Raw genomic sequence first — 19,227 nt, 5'->3', positions numbered from 1 at the left:
CCTCCCATGCCTTGGGATGTTAACATAGTACTGCAGGGACTGATGGAAGCACTCTTCAAACCCCTGGAAAATGCCACACTAAAGTTCCTAACTTGTAAGATAGTCTTTTTAGTGGCAATTACGCTAGCAAGAAGAGTAACTGAACTGCAGGCCCTTGTGCACGTCCCACTTTACCTACAATTTTACTTTACAAAGTGGTCTTGCGTACCCACCTAGGGTTCTTCCCTAAGGTGGTCTCCACTTTTCATATAAATCAGTCAGTTATGCTTCCCTCATTTTTTCCAAAACTGGATAAACATGAGCAAGACAGGAAATTGCATTCGCTGGACTGCAAGAGGGCCTTAGCCTATTATGAACGGAAAATGCAAAAGTATAGACAATCTTCTCAGTTTTTTTTGTCTTATGACCCAAACAGATTGGGAATGCAGTTGCGAAAAGAACTCTCTCCAGTAGGATTTACATCCTGCATACAACTTTGTTATGCGACAAAAGTCTTTACTTTCACACCCTGTGAAAGCACACCAAGTCAGAGTGATCGCAGCTTTCCTGGCACATCTGGAAAATGTGTCCATTGATGACATCTGCAAAGAGGACACACAGACATCCATCCATACATTCACATTGCACTACTGCCTAGACGAACAGGCTAACTTGGATGGCACAGAGGGAAGAGCAGTATTACACCATTTATCATCCAGATGGATGCTGTCTACAGAGAAGTCCGAGTTGTAAAAAAAAAATAAAATATATATATATATATATATATATATATATAAAGAATATAATCAATGCTACTGACCCCCACGGACAAAGTGTGTGTTTGTTCACAGCCTTCGGCTTGGGACACCCCATGCAGCATGGTTAATTCAGCCTGCTTAATGACAGAAAAGCAAGTTTGCTTACTGTAAACTGTGTTTTCCATAGATAGGATAAATTAGCCAAGCAATCTCACCCTTCCTCCCTGGACAGCTCTGGATGTCTTTTTGCTTTGATATGACCTGAGGAGACTTCTGGAAGGCATGTTTGTACAGGAACTATCACACATGCCCAGTAGGGCAAAAAGCCTTAAGTTTTGAGAAACAGCTCGGCCTAGAGCCGCCCTGATGTCACCCCATGCAGCATGGCTAAGTCATACTGCTATCTATGGGAAAACACCATTTACAATAAGGAAACTTGCTTATTTTCATTGAAAATTTGTGTTTTTTTAAGGAGGAACTAAGATGTGTGGGAATATTCATCTGTTTTAACTTGAAAGGGTTCCATCTGTTCTTGATCCTTTTATGAAATCATGTTTACCACGTATGAATTTGTTGGATGAGTGTTTTTAATGATATATATTTGCACTCTTTTGATATTAATTATTTATAAGTACTATATGGTAACAATGATGTTTCTTGTAATATAATTGAATGGGGTTTATCTTTATGAATATATATTGTGTGTGTGTATCTTTCCTGGCAGTTTCCTCCAACTGTTTAGGGCTTCCAGCTCACTTAAAACCAGAGTATTGAACCTGGCACCATGCACAACTACTATTTTGTAGCCCCTCCCCCATTCATTGCAGTGACGATGCTTGACTGGGTGCCGTGCACCAGGATGACTCCTGGAACCCTGTAATCATGGCCCTAAATCTAGCCACTAGGTGTCACCCTTGAGCTGTCCTCCTCCCACCCCTGAAGCTGTGAACGTTTCCTCTGCAGCATCCCCAGAGGTATATTTTGAAGTATTGAGGTATATTTCTAATTTTTCAGAATGCTCAGTGACATTGACAGTTAGAGCTGAGATCTTGCATTATCAGAGTTCAACAAGATGTGTTGTAGCTAGTTTCTGCATTGGGTTTTGCACATTCAGAGCAAACAGTGAGTCAGCGTACTTTACAAAGATAAGAGTATTGATGTAATTTTCTTACTACTTTTACTAGAAGTTTGAAACTTGTGGGCAGTAACGCCAGTCATCAAGGCTTCAACCCTGGCTACTATCCATTCGTGTATCTTTCGTATACATTCATTATTCAGTACATGGCACCAAGCTGTGTAGGTGAAAGGGAGAGAGGGATGGAAGAGAGAGTGCTTCTGGAAGGGCAGGTGGAGAGACTGAAAAGGAGGGAAGAAGAGAATAAAGATAAGCAAAAGTAAAAAGAAAAAATAGTTAAATCATCAAAAGAACAAAATCAAAATGCTTAAAATCAATGAATAAAAATTGATTTAAATAATAGAAAGCAGATGTTTATTTTTAAGATGCTATTTTTAACAAATTACTTATTGCTAAATGTAATTTAAGATGCATAAAAACTCAAAGATATCATAATGTGTTAGGGATTATAACATCAAATAAGCAATGTGGAAATGGATTTTCCTGTAGAACATAAGACTTGCCATATTGGGTCAGAGCAAGGGTCCATGAAGCTCAGTATCCTTTTTCCAACAGTGGCCAATTCAGGTCACAAGCACCTGGCAGAATCCCAAAAGGTTTGGGCTGTTCAGCTTTGAGAAGAGACGGCTGAGGTGGGGGGGATATGATAGATGTCTTGAACCAAGTAGATGTGAATCGGTTATTTACACTTTCGGATAATAGGAGGACTAGGGGGCACACCAAGAAGTTAGCAAGTAGCACATTTAAGACTAATCGGAGAAAATTCTTTTTCACTCAATGCACAATTAAGCTCTGGAATTTGTTTCCAGAGGATGTGGTTAGTGTAGCTGGGTTCAAAAAAGGTTTGAATAAGTTCTTTGAGGAGAAGCCCATTAACTGCTATTAATCAAGTTGACTTAGGGAATGGCCTCTGTTATTACTGGCATCAGTAGCATGGGATCTTCTTGGTGTTTGGGTACTTGCCAAGTTCTTGTGGCCTGGTTTTGGCCTCTGTTGGAAACAGGATGCTGGGCTTGATGGACCCTTGGTCTGATCCAGCATGGCAATTTCTTATGTTCTTATGTTGAAGGATTCCATGCTATTTTCTAGCTCAGCCGAGCACACTGTAATACCCACAGTTGGACGCATGTTGATAGGCGCTAATTAATCCCCTTATGCAACACGGAGTGAATCTAATAGCGCTAATCACATGCTACTAGCATTCACTCCCGATGCAAAAAAAAAAAAAAGGTGCGTCTAGGACGCACATTTAGCAATCAGAAATTAATGCCTGTCCACTTCTGATGTTGGGAGGGTGGGGATAGGAAGGATTTGGTCCTTTCTCCCAGAACATCTGTGTCTCTAAAGACTGGTGGATCCTGAAAATTGTGGAATATACTAATGTGTACATTTACCTTGCCCTTCTCCAACCCAACGGACTTCATTCTTTGGCTCCAACCCTTCTCAATTTACTTGCTATCTCCAAATACAGACCAAAGTGAGTTACATTAAAACAAATAATCACAATTACAAATGGCAAACATTGAAATAAATACTTGAATGATTTGAGCTTGCTGCTAGCAAAGTATTAAAGAAGGTATTAAGAGTACTAATCTCTAGGACCAAATGCTTCAAGGAACAAGTAAGATTTTAACATCCTTTTAAACTGAGCTGTGTCAGATGAAAGAGCATACCATGCTATAGGGTCAGCTATGGAGAAGTGAGCAAGCTTTGGTAATGGAATTTCTAATAATCCTCTTTTAGCTGACAGAGCTCTGGTCAGCTCATATAGTATGAGGATCAAATTTAGCCAATAGATTAATTTATGAATCCATAAAAAGACTTTATTTTTTACACATCAATATATTGCTAACTAGTGTAGGTCAGCTCATTGTCTTAGGTCCATCCAGCCAGGGCTGTCTGATCAGGAAGAGGGCCAGAGCCTAGAGCAGCAATGTCATAGCGGGATCCCATCCCCGCAGTGGCGAAGAGGGAGGGCTGGTTCTGCAATGCTGTTGCGGGATCCCATCTCTGCGACAGAGAAGAAGAGGATTGGAGCTGCAGTGCTGTTGCATGATCCCATCCCTGTGGTGGTGGGAATAGGAGTCTGGCTGTGTCTAATGAAAAGGCCCCGTGTGTGTGGGGGTGAGAATGGGAGCCTGGGTGGGGCGGGGGATTAGAATGGGAATTTGAGAGTGCCTCTGTGTGTGCACATAAGAATGTGAACCTGGGTATGCATCTGTGTGTGGTGAGAATGGGAGGTGGGGGTAGGGTTGAGAGCGTGAGAGCTTTTTGTTGTGGTAGAGCATGCAAGAGTGAAAAGTTGTGTGTGTAGAGAATGTGAGAGTGTGAGGGCTTGTGTTTGTGGTAGAGAATGTGAGAGCTTGTGTTAGAGAATGTGAGAGTGAGAGCTTGTGTATGTGAGGGAGTCTGTGAGAGAGAGAATGAGCATATATGTTTGTGTGTGTGTGTGAGGGAGAAAGGGAAGAAGACAGAAGGAGAAGAGACCCTAAAAAGGAATTAGGAAATGTCCAACAAGGGAAATTTTAGCAATTGGAAATGCCATCTTTGGGAATGTGCATTTCTTGTATTTTGCTCTTTCTTCAGTATACCACTGTTCAGAGTCTAATTTTTCAGGCTTCTTATTTTGGTTTTGTCTGCATGCTTGTTTCTAATTTGTAGTCTCTTATTTCTATATTAGTTAAGGGTCGGTCTCTGTTTTGCCTCTGTGTGACTGAAATGCAGTATTTCTGCTCGTATGTGGTAGTTTCTCTGTAGTAGTCCAGTTTGTTCTGACAGTAAGTGATGTATTAATGGTCTAGGGCCTGGTGTAGTATTTGCATTGCTGCTTTTTCATAAAGTTACTGTTATTTGAATTCTGAGAGTCAGTGCTGTGACTGTATGGTATGGCAAGGTTCTAGATAGATGTCTCTTTTTTTGTGGGAGTTTGTGTTATTTCACAAAATGTTTAGCAGTGGAGGGGATATTTTTTTGCTGAAGTGACACCAGAATATGAATAATTTTTTTTTCCATGTCTGTTGTAATATGAATTGTCCTAGCTCTGCTCTGCACCTGTTCTGACGATTAATGTTGTTTTATTGTAGTTATGATGATATCTGGCTTTCTACGAAGAAGATTCATGAAAGAATGCATTGATTTTTGTTTTATGACATAATTAGTTGGATCTGTTTGTTTACTTTGCTTTTTACGTGATTATACTTGTGCATTTATAAACAGCAATAAATATAAAATAAATTAATACAGATTAATAAGGAATTTTTAATGCTGGTAAGTGCTTGAAATAATTGAGGTACAGCATTTTAAAGTTTCATGCATGATGCATAATGGCTGTTGCAAACTACTTAGCCATTGTAGGGTGCAGTATATGGCATTATTTAACAATATGAATACAATTAATAGGTCTCAGACCTGCATGCCTACAGCCCACCCATTTTAACCTTGTTCTCACCCAAAAAAATCAGTTCTGGTTTCGCCACTGGGTCAGCTTTCAGAATGGTAATATGGTTTCAAATTGATATGCTGGTTAAAACTGTGCTACATTGTTTAGCACAATTTATAAGGCTGGTGAGGAAGGGGGAGAGATTATTGGAGGGGTGGGATTGAAAGAGGCATCAGGACCAGAGATGCAGGGATTTCTCTCCCTTTTCCATTCCTTAATCCTTTATTCCTGATTCAGTATACCAACTTCTGGCCCTCCCCCACCTTCTAAAGAACCAAGCAAAGTTGGGTAACTCCTTTTATCAATTAAAATCAAATTTAAGTGAATGTGCCACTGAATTGCTGCAGCATTTTCTAACACTTGCCACAAAATATATTTCTGAGCTGCGAATACCCCTAGCAAGCGATTACCCAGCAATTTTAATAATCCTGATAAATGCTAGCCCATGCATAGTTTAATTGTAGGGCAACAAACAATGCTAGCTAGATTCTGTAAAATCTCAGAGCCTATATTTTTGGCTCTGCTGCTTACTGCTATAGTCAAAGTTTTTTTTAATTAATTTTTTTATGGTTTTAGACTTACTGAAATTGTATGCATCTCATAGCCATGCCCTTGTCTTCAAAAATATTTTCCCCAAAGCAGCTGTTTTGTTTTTGGCTTGTTCTTTGTATGCAGCACTATGAAGAGTGTGGACACAGCGGCAGATTTCCTTAAAGCCATAGTGGTGGGAGCTGCTTTCTATAACTTTAAATGGATCTTGCCTTACAAATTAACACGTAGCAAGGGTAATTGTTAGATTTAATGATTAACTGCCAACTGAATTCTCAAAAGCCTTTAGTTCTGCATTTAACTAAAGTAAAATACAGCTACTGAATTAGGGGTGAAAAGGTGAATTCTCATGTAACCCTAATGCGTAATTTCCATACTGTGATGCCATCTTTCTGCATTTTGTTGTAGACAGGAAAATAAATATTATAATCTATGCAACAGTTGGACATACTTTTGGTGATGCAGTTTCATCATTCATAAAATGCAAACATGATTGCATAAACCTTCAGGCATGATATATTAAATATTTTAAAACAAAAACGGGCTGAATTGGCACAAGTCAGGATTGGTGCTACTGCTCACAAGTTTCAAACTTGACCCTCTTTGTGTGTGTGTTACCATGTGCTCAATGAAAACACATTTCTCTGTATAAAATATTTAACCATAATTTATAGTCATGAGTGGTCAGTTTCCTACCAATGAAGAGCTAAACTTTCAAGCAGTGAATTCTAAAATTGTAGTTCTCGTTAGCTGAACAGTTTTTCCAGCAGGCATTGGGAGTCATATGTAAGAGTTAGCTGCTGCTATTTAAGGAACAAATGTCCAGATTCCAGTGAATCTTTGTTACCAGTATCCCTAACTGTAATTCAGTACTTCTCAACCCAGTCCTCGGGGCGCACTTACAATGGAAGGCAATGCATGGCACATCTATCTCATGCATATTCTTTATGGATATGTGCCCCGAGCACGGAGTTGAGAAACACTGCTGTAGTGTACCCTAGCAACAGACAGGAAAACTGATGCAGGTGGTCGATTCCAGTCCTCGAGAGCCACAAACCGATCAGGTTTTCAGGAGAGCCATATTTAATATGCATGAGAGGAATTTGCATGCACTGCTTCCGTTGTATGCAAATCTATATCATGCTTATTCATTGTGGATATCCCAAAAAAGACCTGATTGTGGCTCTTCAGGGGGGGCCAACTCCAGTCCTTAATTATCACTTCTCCTTCCTGTCATTAGTGGGTGGTAACCCAGTCTGGCACACCTAAAGTAGCAGGAAAGTTAATGGATGTGGGCAACCATGAGCTAAGAGAGAGGTATAGTGAGGGGGGGGCACCTAAGATGAGCTGCTTTATCAGCAAACTTTCTTAAGCCTGAAAATGTAATTATGATCTAAAATGTAATATGTGCTTTTGTTACGAACTCTTACAAGAATTCCTAAAGAGGTACTTGTAGCTCCTGGGTTTCATTTTTTCATAATATTTGATGGTAACACTCCTCATCTGCTGTGTGAAAAATACGCATTTCTTCAAAGAGTAACGGCTTCCCTGTTCACTAGGATTTTCTCAGAATAGCAGGTTCATTTTACTTTTGTAAAATACTTAAGTATTGTTCATAGATGTTTTTTAAAGGGTTACAAGACGTAATTCCTTCATTAGTTGAGTTCTGTGTAAATATCAGAAACATGATAGTCCACAACTCCTTTGTTCTTAACGTTTTCATGATTTTGGGCTTTAAGTGACTTTTTTTTTTCTTTTTTTTACAGCTTTGATAAAACTGGGCAGGTAAGCTCTAAATATTATTTCCTGTCCTTTCCAGTGCTTCTTTTTTCTCTTCACAATCTCGCAGTTAATCATTTTTATTTTAGTCAGAGCTTTTTTTTATTTTCTAATGAAACAGATACCTGAAGTTAACAGTTTTACTAGGAAAAATGCCAACTATTATGAGTTGTGTGAAGGCCAGCAATGTAAAATATTAAACATTTAAATTAAATAGTAAATGCTTGCTGTATAGTCCTTTAACCAATTAATATTTACTGCTTTTCTGTCCACTTTCCCGGTGCCGAGAGTAAAATGTGCTGAAAGTAAAATGTGCGGCTTGGCTGCACATTTTATTTTCTGTATCGCGCGGAAATAACTAATAGGGCCATCAACATGCATTTGCATGTTGCGGGCGCTATTAGTTTCGGGGGGGTTGGACACGCGTTTTCGACACGCTATTACCTCTTACTGAGTAAGGGGTAAAGCTAGCGTGTCGAAAACGCGCATCCAAACGTAGGTTAATAGTGCACTTCCTCGGAGTGCACTGTACTGTATCGGCCTGTTAGTGAGGATGACAGTCTTTTATTAGCATTATTTTTTAATTCAGACCTATAATGGAAGGTAATTGGCTCCTAAAAACTTAGAATGCGTGTGCCAAACTTGCAGTCTTCCAGTTACTCAATACAGATCTAAAATCTTAAATATAAGGAACAATCTTGAGTTAGCTGAATGGTGCTGCGTGTTGATAATTTCCTTTCCGTATCTTAATTAAATGCACACTATACACTACTCCAACACTTCATTTTGCCCAAGGGGAAACTTATGTAGTTGGATATATACCTGAAAGTAAGAAACCCTGTACAAACTATGCTAAAAGACATACCAGACAAGATCAGAAATGTTCTGAAAACATAGTGGATCACCCCTTATTCTTCCACTACCTATTTTTTTTCTTTCAGAATTTTGCCTACTTCTGGTGTAAAGTGAAATTTTGCAAAAGAAACTGATGGGCCAGTGACACCAAAACCTGTCTAAAATGGCCACTTTGCTGTGATGGAGTCTATATATAGGGATGTTATTTTCAGTTTTTATTTTATTTTGCCTGGGATCTTCAATGTTATAACATAAATATTCAGTGGAAAAATGATTGATATAGCACACAGGAGAAAAATTAGTGGAAAAGTCATTTTTCCACTGATTTCTTTTTTGTTCTAACTATGAAATAAAAACTGAAGACAAAGATCCCTACCTACATAACATGGCCAGGTTTCCTGCCTAGATCACCTTCCATTTTTTTTCTTTGGCCTTTCCAAAGAAAATTGATGATGGTATGCAAAGGGAAGGGCCTGACTGAAGAATACTGAAAAGAGTAACTCCCTCGGGCTTAATTGCACCCTATTCAAGTTTTTTCAGTTACATAGACAAAGCTTTTTTGCAATATATCTGAAAGATTAGTCATTGTAAAATTACAAAACTGGGGGCATTTGTCATTCAGGGAACAATATAAGTTTACAGATCAGATTTGCTTTGTAAGTAGATTTTGTGTGTGACTCATTTGACCTTTTTTTTTTTTTAAACTTAATTCTTCAGTAAATTTTAAGAATATGTTGTGAATAATGTCATATAGTTGCCATGGTCATTCACTTGAATACATAGAAATAATGGTCAACAAAACCATGGTAGGTAATACCTTTCTCTGAGCACAAGCAGGGTGGCAGTCCTCATAAGTGAGTGATAACATCTGATGGAGCTCGGGCCAGAACTGTTATGTCAAAGTTTCTAGAACTTTGTGCCTCACTGAGCGTACGAACATGTCATGTGTCCATGTGGGGCCCTCTTCAGTCTCTTCCTTTCTGTGGAACCCACTGGTTGCAGTTCCTCCTTCTCCTAAGCCTTTGTATTCAGGTTTTTGGATTGCAGGATCATTTGTCCGGTGTTGTATCTGTTTCCCAGTTGTTTTTGTGAGTTTTCTTTCCATCATGGTGCCAGGCTGGCACACAGTTGGTGTCTGAGGGGCGTCAGTTACTTTGCTGCCATCAAGTTCAACTTTACCTTCCTTCTTTTCTGGTTGACTATGTCTAGCAGGTTCTAGCAATTCCCTCTGGGTCTGCTAGGATTGTATGTATCACTGATCCTCATGATAGATGTATCCTATGCCTGGGGGCATTGCAAGACATTCAGAGGTGTCTCCTATCTGTGACCTTGACCTTGAAGGCATAACTATCTTGACTGGAACTAATGGAGAAGCACTTTGGGTACCAGTAGTCCAATCCACTGGTATGGGCATAGCATCTACATTTAAGGATTCTAAAGTTGTACCGGTTGAGGATGATACCCTTCATTGGCTTGTCCCGATTGATGAAGACAAAGAGTTCTGCCTCTTCAACAATGGCATTGAAGACTTGGAAATACCAGTAGTATCTGCTGGTGGGACATTGTCTGTGGCCACAAACCCCAAAGCAGTCCTGTGCCCATGAGAGCTCATCCTCAGTGATTTTGGCCTGAGTTCTACACCAGTCTCCAAAGGTCCAGGTGATTGCCACAGATACATCTCTCAGTTCCTAGGAAGATATAGCCAAACCTTGCTGCCTCCCATTCAGTGTTGCATTAGTTATATTCAAAGAGGAGATGGACAAGAAGATCCAGCAGGCCTTAGACAAAGCTCTGCGAGGCCTCAGTGATGCATCGGGACTGCTGTGAGATGAAGTCAAGCCGCTGCTTAAAGTCCCTTTAGTTGCTTGGTGGCTTGGCTTTGGTGCCAGTGTTGATGCCGGTTCCTAGAGGCTAATCAAGATCAATGTCTGCCACCCTGATGGTAATCTCCAGCTCAGCTTCCCTGGAGCGCTGGAGCTCCACTGGATCTCGGTCAAAGCAGCCAAGTCTCTGAGCCTGTGGCTGTGGGTAAGGCACTGTCTGCGTCCTTACCATCTGTCTACCCGTTGGGGTCTGACACAGAGTTCTCATGGAGCTACAGCTATAGAACCAACCAGGCCTTTGAAGAGGAGTCATCAACAGGTTCCCCTCTCCTCACCTGGAGAGAAGGAAGTTCCTTCTGAGGACCTCTCCTTCACTGCATTTGTCCAGAGAATGGCGGAGACCATTCCATGTACTTTGCTGATAGAGGATGAAACCAGAACAAAGATGCTGGACATCCTTCAATTTGTGTAGCCCCCTAAAGAGGTTGTGACAGGTCTAATCCACAAAATCCTTCAGGATGTAAAGATGAAAATGTGGGAGAACACTCTTAATGGCTCCCATTAAAAGGAAGGTAGGTATGATGTATCTCATCCAGGAGGCTCCCAGATTCAAAAAGAGACACCTACTACACCAATCTGTGGTGGTCAGATCTGCTCTTAAGAGGGCCATGAGGCAGAGGACTCATTTCTCAGTGCCCTGGGAAAAGCATATTGGATTCTGGAAACTCTTGGGAGGAAAGTATTTCAGGGAGCTATGCTAAATGTTCACATAGCCTCCTACCAGTTTTTTATGGGCCGGTACATGCAGGACCTGCTGAAGCAGATGCAGAGGGTGGCCAAGTAGCAAGATGCCCTCTAATAAATGGTGATAAGGGAATGGAGTGTGGAAAACACATACAGGCCGATACAGTAAAGGGCGATAGAAAGAGGTGCGTTAGTGCCGGGCGCACCTGCGTTTGCCGCACGCACAGTCTGCATCACCTATCGCTCGATACTGTATTTAAATTGCATTCAAATACAAGCCGCGTCCAACGCGCGTCCATGAAGCGCAATCCATTTTACTGTATAGGCGCTATACAGCGCTGGTACCTGTCATTTCAAATGACATTTGAAATGACAAAAACCTTCCACACAAATCTTACCATTCAAAATGGCATGATTTACCACATGGCGCATACAAAAGGGTATTACCCCCTTTTTTTCTACACCACTCTTTTCTCTTACTCCCTCGGATTCTGCACCCCAGGCATTCTCCACATGGGTACACCTCGGTTCCAATTGGCGTACCACTTGGGAGCGGGGATACCTGATTAACGGTTCAACCCCTTCTGAGTCAGCTTACCATGGGTTATCCACTGATTAAGCCGCCTCTATTTTTAGTGGTTACGGAATGGGGCCTTTATTTAGTGCTTACGAGACTCATATGTTCCCTGTTTGAGCCTTTCCATTCCTCTCTCTTAACAGTCTGGCATGGGAAATTCTTTCCCTCGTAGTCATCACTTCTGCCAACAGGGTCAGTGAGTTCCACACCTTGTTACATACTCACCCGACCCTGCATTCCTCCGTGACTGAGTGGTCTTACATATTCAACTTCATATCCTTCTTAAGGTAGACGCAGCATCTCACTGTACTCAGAATGTACTCTGCCCACTTTTTCCCAACACATCTCTCTCACCAGGGCGAGAGGGTTTTCCACTCCTTGGACTGTAAAAGTGCACTTGCATTCTATCTAGACCACACTACACTCCATAGGAATTACACCTAACTCTTTCCTTCTGTGGCAAAAGCCAAGCTGCGACTTCCATTGGGCAAACAGACCTTTTCCTCCTAATTGACAGTCTGTATCTCTTTTTCCTACCAACAAGCAGGCATTTCACTACAACACTGTATGTAACCACACTCTGTTACGGCTGTACCAGCCTCAATAGCTCATCTTCGGCCGGGGCCACTTGTACATATTTGTAAGCCTGCGACCTGGAGCTCTCTCCATACCTTCGCAGCCCATTATTGCTTAGGTAAGACTGGCCGGCATGCTTCCATGTTTGGCCGGTCCGTCTACTCATCTTCTTTTCGGTTTAACTACCCAACATCCTTCCACCAACTCGTTAAGGGTTTCAGGATGCCCTCCTTACCAAATTTCACCCCCGTCTTTGCGCCTTTTGCACATCTTTGGGTGCATTTGGTGCACTCTCGGGCATCCTCAGCTCGATACTCACTCATATGTGAGGACTACCATCCTGCTTGTCCTGTGAGAAAGCAAATGTTGCTTACCTGTAACAGGTGTTCTCACTGGACAGCAGGATGTTGGTCCTCACGAAACCCAACCGCCACCCTGCGGAGTTGGGTCTACATACTTTTATTATTTTAGTTTCGCTTGCACTTTTTGCTATAAGACGACACTGAGGGGAGACACCTGTGGTCACAGGGATAATTCCAGGCTGAGCATGCTCAGTGCACTCAGTGTGCTAGTGTCAGTCAAAGCTTTATAGAAACTTTAATAGAAAAGTTTTCCGTAACAGGGATCCGTCCACTTATGTTACCCATATGTGAGACTAATATCCTCCTGTCCTGTGAGAACACCTGTTACAGGTAAGCAATATTTGCTATCTGTTATTCCTCCTAGAACAAGCAGGATGGTAGTCTTCACAGATGGGTGACATCATCAGATGGAGCCTGGCACAGAAAACTTTTGTCGAAGCTTCTAGAAACTTTGACTGGCACACTGTTCTGCAACTAGGCTTCAAGGCCTAGTGGGCTCAGTTGGAACTTCGAAGATTTTAAGTATGTACTGTTTGGGATTGTGTGACCTAGCCAACTTCTTCTCATCTCTGGAAGCTGAAACATCTCCGAGCCCTTCCACGACAGTATCCCCTCTGAGACAACTCTCCGGCTTGCCCTCAGGACTACCACGATCCTCGTCCTCCATGTTCGCCTCAACCGAGTTCAGACCCACCCTCTTCCCTGGGATCTTCCATGGGTATACTGTCAGATCCACCAGAAGAGCCCCCAGAACCCTCCTCACCATCAAAAGACCTATCCTATTCATAGAGAAGGTGGGAGCTCTGCTAAAAATAGACGACTAAGATCCCAGATCCCAGAAAGGAGGTCTTGTTCCCTTATTCGGGACAGACTATAGCTAGGGATTCCCCAGTTATGAGCACTCCCATCCTGCTTGTCCTTGAAGAAAGCATAGTTGCTTATCTGTAACAGGTGTTCTTCAAGGACAGTAAGATGTCGGTCCTTATGATACCTGCTTGCCACCCCTTCCAGTTACATGTATTAAGGTACAAGCCTGCAAGGGAACTTGCATGGATGTGTGGTATGTTGGCATGCTGGGCAGAAACTGTGATTATAAAATTTGCAGATGATGCCACCCGCTTGTGAAGATTAACTTCCTGCTGTTCTTGGAGAACACCCGTTACAGTTAAACAAATCAGCTTTATTGTAATATATTTAATGGGTTTTTCCTACCATTTATGACTGGTCAGCCACTTCAAAGTGGATCATAGTGTAGTGGATTAAAAAAAACATCTGCAAATTTACAGTGCAGGGAAGAGAGAGTTTATATCAAGGTTGGTGATAGCATAGATGAGATTCAGACATTGTTGGACTAGTTTTCAAGGCTACATTTCCTTCAGACTAAAACAAAAGAATAGACTGCAAAAAGTGTAAAACAAAAAAACAACTAAACTAAACAAAAAAAAAAACCCCCAAAGGTAAGGGAGCAAAACCGGTAAGATTCTCTGTTTATCCATAGGTCATGCAGTTAAATAGGGAATGCAAGCTTCCTTGGATTATCTGCTTTTGATCTCAACACTGTAAGGAACCACCCTCTGTAGGAGGGTAAGTTATTTAAACAGACTAGGTAGTATACGGTTGTGCAATAATTAGTTTGCACGGGGTGTGTTGTTTGCCTTACAGCTTTAATGTCTGATACACCCTTAACTGCATTTGGATCTGTTAAGAAAAAGAAAAAAAAGCCATGATAGCCTATGTTTTCTCTTCTTCCAGAGCAGACATTATGCATATAACTTAAGTGGTGTGACTTCAGACTGGCTAGCTGCCACAGTAAGGGATGGTGGGGGACTAGAATCCCGCTTTTGGGACTTCTGATGGGAGCTTCTGCAGCATTGGAGGCAATAGACACTTCTTTTGAGGTAACAAATCTGACATTGTGGTCAGAAGAAGCTGAAAAGTGCCCTCTTTGTCCCTAGCTGCCAGTGAGGCAATAAAAGATCTTCACCAGTTCCACTACCTGGAGTATGGGCTGCTGACCTCTGACCAGGAGATGGGAAAGAGACATCATCTTCTGAGACTAGTGTAATATAGGTTCATCTTCCTCAGAGGCATCCATTGATTATTTTAGTAGTCACCCTCTTGACCGATTCAAACTAGTTTATATCCTTTTGAAGGTGCAGTCTCAAAGCTGTACTCCGTTTTCCAAATTAGGTCTCACCAAGACCTAAAGAGGGGTAATATCCCCTTCCTTTTTCAGCTGACCATTTCTCTCCTTATACATCCAAGCATCATTCTGGATTTTGCCATAGTTTACCCACTTGTTTGGCTACCTTAATATCATCAGATACAATCACCCCCAGATCAATCTCTTCTTTTGTGCTTAGAAGAATTTTGCCTCCAATACTGTACTTCTCCCTTGGGATTTTGCATCCTAAATGCTTTACTCTGCATTTTTTAGCATTAAATCTTTAGACCATTCATCGAGCTTTGCTAGATCCCTTCTCATGTTTCCATACCTTCCTGGCCGTCTACCCTGTTGCAGATTTTGATATCATTGGCAAAAAGATAAATCTTTTCCGACAATCCCTCCACAATTTCGCTGACTAAAATGTTGAAAAGAACCAGTCCTAGGACTAATCCCTGAAGCACACCACTAGTAACAACCCCCCTCCTCAGAGAAAACTTCATTTATCACTATCCTTGGTTGCCTCCCACTCAGTCATTTTCTAACCCAGTCAGTCACTCCAGGTTCCATTCCAAGAGCGCTCTATTTATAAATATCCTATGCAGAACTTTGTCAAAGGACTTAGTGAAATCCAAGTATACTAGGTCTAGCACCCTCTTCATCTAACGGTCTAGTCACCCAGTCAAAGAAATTGATCAAATTCATCAGACATGATTATCTCTATTAAAACCATGCTGTTTCAGAAACTGCACTAATCCTCTGTTTTAGCAATGATTCCATTAATTTGCTCATCGCAGAGGTCAAAATAAAAAATAATAAATAAACTAACCGTCCTGTAGTTCTCAGCCTCCTCCTGATTTCCACATTTTTGAAAGGAAACATATCTGCCCTTCTCCATTCCTCTGGAACTACTCCCAACTCTAAAGAAGCATTGAAAAGGTCAGCCAGCGGAGCTGCCAGGACTTCTCTAATTTCCCTCAATACCCTCGGATGTATCCCATCTAGCCCCATCTCCTTATCTACTTTGTTTAGTTAGCTCCTCATGAACACACTGTTCTGAAAATCGATTGAGTTTTATCTCACTACTAATCTTATTTGTTTCTTTTATGTGATCCTGCTCCAGACCCTTCCACAGTGAACACCAAACAGAAATATTTGTTAAGCAATTTTGGTTTTCCTCATCAGCCTCTACAGATTTCCTCCCCTTCACTTCTAAGTCTGACAGTGCCAGTTTTGCACTTCCTTCTATCTCTAACACATACAAAAAAAGTTTTGTCCCCCTGTTGTAGCCATTTTTTTTCCTTTTTGAATTTTTGCATTCTTGACTACTTTCCCAGCATTTCTTACCTTTTCCAGATATTGTTGCCCATCTTCCACTTTCAGTGTTCTCTTGAAGTTTATGAATGCTAACCTTTTCTCCCTTACCTTTTCAGCTACTTCTTTAGAAAACCATAGTAGCCTCTTTTTCCTCTTATCTTTATTTACTTTCCTAATGAAATGGTTAGTTGTCCTTGTAATATTTCGTTTTAGTTTTGCCCACTGCTCTTCTTATTCTCCTAGATTTTCTCAACCATCTAATGACTCCTTGAAGTACTCCCCCATTTTAACAAAATTAGTTTTCCTGAAGTCTAGTACCCCTGCTTTTAAATGAACCTTCATCTCTTGTGCTCTAATACTGAACCATACCATTCCGTGATCACTGGATCCCAGATGTTCATCAACTACAACATCAGAGATACTGTCCCCTTTGGTAAGCACCAGGTACAGTGTTGCCTCCTCCATGAAGATTATGTTACCAGTTGAAAGAACAGTTCTTGCAGAGAACCCAGGATTTCCTTCTAGAAGACACCACAGTTGGGATGTCCCAATCAACATCCTGCAGATTGAAATTCCCTAACAAATAGCACCTCCCCTTTCATAGCAATTTTGTGAATATACTTCATTAAATCGCTATTCATCTCATCTGTCTGTGATGAAATTCTTTATAATATAGATGTTCCGTTCCTTCTTTACAAATTAACCCACCATGCCTTCTCTTTACCTTCTAAGCTCTGCAATTCTTTTTCTTTAATATTATTATTTTTTTGTGTATGATGCCTCTCTTCCTGAATAAATTGTAGACCAGTATAACTATAATCCCTATTATGGTCTTCTGGTTACCAAGTGTCTTTGACAGCCAGTACTTCTAAATCAGCTAATATTTTACTTATCAGGGTTTTGTTCTCCCATCCCCAATGATTCTTCTTTATTTAAAACATTTGTTGCCAAGGTTCAGTAGGTTTGCCAGTCTGAATTGAATGACGCTGCTCCTCTTCTTCAACAGGTGGACCCCACCTATAACTAGCAGTCCTTGAAACATCATCCCATGGTCCAGGAAGCCAAAATGCTCTTATTGTGACACCATCTGAGCATACATTCATTATCTCCAGAATGCAAGCTTCACTGCCTGGGCCTTTTATTCTTGACTGGAAGAATGAAGGAGAATACCATCTGTGTACCTTTCTGCTTTGCCCTTTCTTCCAGAGCCATGAAGACACTTTTGATACAATTTGTGTGATACCTGGCCATATCATTCATGCCAACATAGATGAGCAGTATCAGATAGTAGTCAGTAGGCTTAAGGATTTTTGGCAATCTCTTCATAACGTCTTAGATTTTGGCATTCTGCAGACAGCACACTTCCTGGGACAACATGTCTGGTCGGTAGATGGATGCCTCTGTCCCTCAAAAGAGAGTAACCATGCACTACCTCCATTGTATGCAAATTTATTTCATGCTTATTTATTGTGGATATCTTGAAAATCAGGCATGTTTATGGCTCTCGAGGTCTTGATTTGGGTAACCCCTGCTCTATGAGCTAGAAAAGAAGGGTCCATTTGGTGCTGTCGGATGACGTTGCGAAGGTGTCATGGCTAATTCAACTTGCTGTAATCTAGATAGGAAAAGATTTGGAAATTTTCTGTTTTGTATAGAAACCTTTTGTACATATCTAACAAAAACAAAGTGGAGGAAGTAGTTTAAAATTTATAGTTCCTCCTCCTTTGTTGTAGCAAATAAGCATTTTAGATTCTAAATATTTTTTGAAGAGGTGTGAGGTTGGTGTAATCATTTATTCTGTGTAGCCTTATTTAAAGACTTGCATTGACCTACTTTCTGACATTCTTTTTCCAAATTTTTAGAGGTTACACATTTAATTTCCAGATGAGGGGAAAAAAATGGGTAACATTTGTAAATTTTGTAAGAGCACTCCCAATCAAGTAGTATTGGTGATCAGGAAAGAAAAAAACAACTTAGAGAATAAATCAAACAAAGGTTGACTTGAACCCTTTCCATTCTGGAATGTATACTTGTAAATCTATTTTTTTGGCAAAATTCATCTGGAAAGGAAACGTTTACACTGATGACAAGTACTTTGAGTTGCAAAGTATGTGGGAACAAAATCCTTTAAACAATCCCTCTGCAAATAATGAACAATCAGTATGAAATTAGATCTTATAATTCTGATAATTTCAGTAAGTCTCATAATATTTGTGAAGGTTTAATAAAGGAAAAATGCTAATTATTTTTAATCATTTTTCTGCCAATACTCTTACAATGGCTTTACCAATGCAGAGAGGAGCAAGTATGTGAGACTAGTAATCGCTTTTTTTTTTCATTATGAGATTTGAATATGATTTCTCATTAATTTGATCTATGCTTGCTGAGGTGTTACTGTCAGTGCCATTTCCTTTGAAGTTTTATGTGATTACTTTGAGAGATCAGAAAGAGGGAATTAAAATAGTTATGCAGAAAGAAATTCTGATTTTGCCCAGTATGCCTAACAAGGCAAAGGTTTTCTGTGTGGTAGGCTTCAAAATATAAAATAGTATTTCTTATAGTTCTGTTGACCAGTCCAGACATGTCGGATATGTCCCCACTACCAGCAGATGAAGGCAGAGAATGAAATCTCATATTGACAGTATTCTTCCCTATGTAATCTAAAACAGCAGGAGAAGCTGGCAGTTCTTTGCCTCTAGCAGATGGTGATAGTCTAGTCTGGTTCAGCAGGAGAGTAACCTTAAGCTCCTGGGACAACAGCTTTTCTTCAGTGATTTCTCCAGTGATTGCCAGGACTGTTTCAAAAGAATTCTGGACAACAATCTACAGGCTCATCTCTCTTCCTTCTTTGGGCCTGGGATTCCCTAAACAGAGAGGACAGCTATTGGAGAAACCTTCCACTCTTGACACACAGTTATTTTGGGGAAAATAAAAAATGGAACGCAGCAGTGCTGGTTTGACTGTGGTGTGGAGCCAGGTGGCTGTTGTCCTGCAGCGGTGATATGGTTCTTTTTCTACTCTTCTGTCCTTTCACCGTCCCCGAAAGCAAACAGGTATGGCCAAAAGGGGACGAAAATGTGGCCAGTGTGTTGTGCAGTGATAGTTGAGTTTTTCCAGCTCCTTTTGCAGGGTCTGTGATAGCATGGAAGCTGGGGTGGAAGGGGGGAATC

At 40.8% G+C, this 19,227-nt stretch overlaps 1 protein-coding gene across 7 annotated transcripts in view; it reads left to right on the top strand.

Moving 5' to 3' along the window:
- CAB39 (calcium binding protein 39) overlaps nucleotides 1–19,227 on the top strand; it is a 226,824-nt gene that overhangs the window by 49,370 nt on the left and 158,227 nt on the right. For 5 of the 7 annotated variants that reach the window (XM_029615137.1, XM_029615130.1, XM_029615131.1 and 2 more), the window contains one exon: nucleotides 7,627–7,645. The exons of the other annotated variants lie outside the window; for them this stretch is intronic. The gene's annotated coding sequence lies outside the window, so the exon portion shown is untranslated. The remainder of the gene's footprint in view (nucleotides 1–7,626; nucleotides 7,646–19,227) is intronic. 7 annotated transcript variants of the gene reach the window in all.

This window comes from Rhinatrema bivittatum, chromosome 9 (assembly GCF_901001135.1).
Source record: "Rhinatrema bivittatum chromosome 9, aRhiBiv1.1, whole genome shotgun sequence".
NCBI classification, from domain to species: domain Eukaryota; kingdom Metazoa; phylum Chordata; class Amphibia; order Gymnophiona; family Rhinatrematidae; genus Rhinatrema; species Rhinatrema bivittatum.
Note: the sequence above shows the minus strand (reverse complement) of the source record. Positions and strands in the feature narration are given on the sequence as shown.